This window comes from Sceloporus undulatus, chromosome 7 (assembly GCF_019175285.1).
Source record: "Sceloporus undulatus isolate JIND9_A2432 ecotype Alabama chromosome 7, SceUnd_v1.1, whole genome shotgun sequence".
Lineage (NCBI taxonomy): Eukaryota > Metazoa > Chordata > Lepidosauria > Squamata > Phrynosomatidae > Sceloporus > Sceloporus undulatus.
Window position 1 is genome coordinate 46,050,308 of NC_056528.1, and position 3,063 is coordinate 46,053,370.

A 3,063-nucleotide genomic window follows, 5' to 3' on the forward strand; every position below is an offset into this window, starting at 1 on the left:
TGGATTCTTGCTGCTGCAGGAATTTCTGGTTTGCAAGGCACAAGTATGTACCTACGGTCGTTCTTTCCTCCTCTCTCCCCATCCATTATTCCTTGTGTGATATGTCTCAGATTTAGACAGCCTCAGGGTAAGGACTGCCATACAAAGTGGCTTTGTCAGTTGTTCCAGAAACCTTTTCGATTAAAGGGTTAGGCTCAAATGTTTTTAATTAATTATATGACCTGTTAGGTTAAAAAAACAAACCCCAAAGCCTGCTGAAAAAGTGCACTAACATTATAAATACAATACCTATCAGTTCTTCAAAAGCCTGCTCTTGTTTTTAGCACATTTTCGAAAGCTTCCTGCATTTCAACAGAGTATTGGGCAAGTGCATGAAGGATCAGATTCTAGGGCTGCAGCCCTTTGCATAGTTGAGAGTAAAAGCTATTGGACCTGGTAGGAATATCCTAGGACTGATTCCCGAATAGAGCCTTTCTCAAGCTTTTTACCCAGGAGGAACCTCTAAAATAATTTTCAGGTCACCACAGAATGGGAATGTATAATAAAACTTTGGGAAAATTAAATGGATTCATTTCATAATTCAATTCAAAGATAGCTGTTAGTAGAATTAGTATGTAGAGAGATCTTGCATCACCTTTGAGACAAAGCAAATGCATCTGAAAAAGTAGACTTAAGTCTACAAAACTTCTTTCAGTTAGGTGCTACAAGATCTCTCCACATATTGATAGGGTCTGATGGCAATGTGAACATAAACATTTTTCAGGTCATAAACTAATCTCACCTTAATAGATGCATCATGAAAGGTGGTCACAAGTCTTCAAGTTGATGTCTTGGAGATTTGTCCCCCATCTCTCCTCAATGCTTTAAAGTACCTTGGAAGAACGGTGGTCCTTCGACTGAGAAGGGATCACCTCTATCAGTCTCTGGCTAGCATTGTACAAACTTCTCAACATGCCAAGGAGGCAAACATTGTGTAGATGGGAGAATTTTGAGTTCTATAGTAGCGAACTGTTCAAGATGTGGAGTAGCCATATGTCCAAAGTGATGAGCTGCTATGCTGGCAGAAAATGGTGGTCTATTACTAAAAAGGACTAAGGTGATGGTGTTAGTGGTACCACTGTTACTTCAGTTGAAGGCGATGTTTACCTGAATCAGTCTTTTATTAGAGGACAAATGAAATGGCCTAGTAGTATTCAAGATTATGAACATTGGATGAGGTCTTTGACTGCCTTTGACTGCACATGAGAAGAACATTTATATAAAGCAGTGGTTCTCAACCTGTGGGTCGTGACCCCTTTGGGGGTCGAACAACCCTTTCCCAGGAGTTGCCTAAGACCACTGGAAAACACATATTTCCAATGGTGTTAGGAATAATTTTATGGTTGGGGGTCACCACGACATGAGGAACTGTATTAAAAGGTCATGGCATTAGGAAGATTGAGAACCATCGATATAATAAAGGATGGAACTATAGATGAAAAGAAGGAAGAAAACAATAGAAAGAAGAAAAGGAATTGCCAAATATTCAGGGAATTGTTAATTCTAGGTACCCCAAAAGAACAACTTCAAATTGATGCAGCTGCAGACTCCGAGGGATTAAGACACACAGAGAAAGTGAGCAGAGCTCCTGCCGAAAAGATAGTGCAGCTCAAGAACTTTCCAAGAGACGTCCTGAATAACTCACACAAACGGAAGAGCGTAAGGACATGCCATTTATTAATTAAAAATATTACATAAATGATTATTTGCGGCATTGCCAGCCGATGGCTGTCCTTAATTATATAGCATCCATCCGCCCATCGATGGGCATTTAAGTGGGTATTATACATGGGTATAATACATGAGTATTATACATGGGATAGTCCCCTAAGAGGGCAGAAAGTACAGACTACACACTAGGGGTCCCTATGTATCCAGATGGTGCTGGGTCTTAAATCAGGCAGCCAAAGGCCAGAGCTTAGACCATTAAACAAATACAGAACCAATGCAAAGGTTTCAGTGCTGTACTGGGGCTTCAGGAGCCCACGATTCAAATCGTTGCTCTGCCACAGAAATTCACCGCACAACCTTAGGCAAGTCACATTTTCTCAGCCTTAGAAGGAGGCTGTGGCAAACCTCCTTGGCACCAGTCTTGCCAAGGAAACTCTATGATACGACTGCTCTAAGTCGGAGGCGACTGGAAGGCATGTCACAGCAACAGCAAATAAATACACAGTTCATAAAACTAGATGTCACGCACACCTCCCCTGCCATTTTTATTTGTTCCGAAATAGAAACAAATTTCCTTGCTTTTTTTCCATTTCTACCTCATTTTTAGCTTTAGGTGAGTGACCAAAGGATGAAAATATTATCTCTGACCCTGCAGAAGGAGCTACTACTGTGAAAAGGTAGCAAATGAAGAAGGTGTCACTTAGGAATATTTTCAAGCCATGAATAGTTGAATGTGGGGATGATTACAATTATTATTATTATTATTATTATTATTAAATTACACGGTTATAAAGCCATATGTGCCACCTTAGTGAACCCATTTGTTACATTTAACTTCTTAACTTTATTTTAAAACGAGGACAAAAGGGATCCCCCCCATTTTATTTATAGTTTTAGAAAACGTTAAATATCTGGTTTTTTTTTTTAAACAATCAATTTTTTGATCCATCCAGATTTGAATATTCAACATTAATTTGCAAATACTACTAATAAAAGCAATGGTAATAATTACATCTGCAACACTGTCTATCCTCTGGAGCTTGATATGTATATAATAAATCTAATAGAAAACTCTCCAGCAACAATCCCTCCTTCTAATTCCTTTTTGCATGTGTTTTAATTGTGCGCTGGTTTGGGAATGACTCTTGGCGAAAAACATAAGTAGTAAATACTAAATGTCAAAATACAGAACATAGATCAACCTCGTTATGTTTCCAAGTGTCTACTCATAGACAGCATTTGCATTTACAGTATGCAACACAAACACATTGACGTGAATACGCCTGCAGATTAATGTAGGATGAGTAACCTTTAGTATCAGCAGCATGCACAAAACACACAGAGCCTCAAATC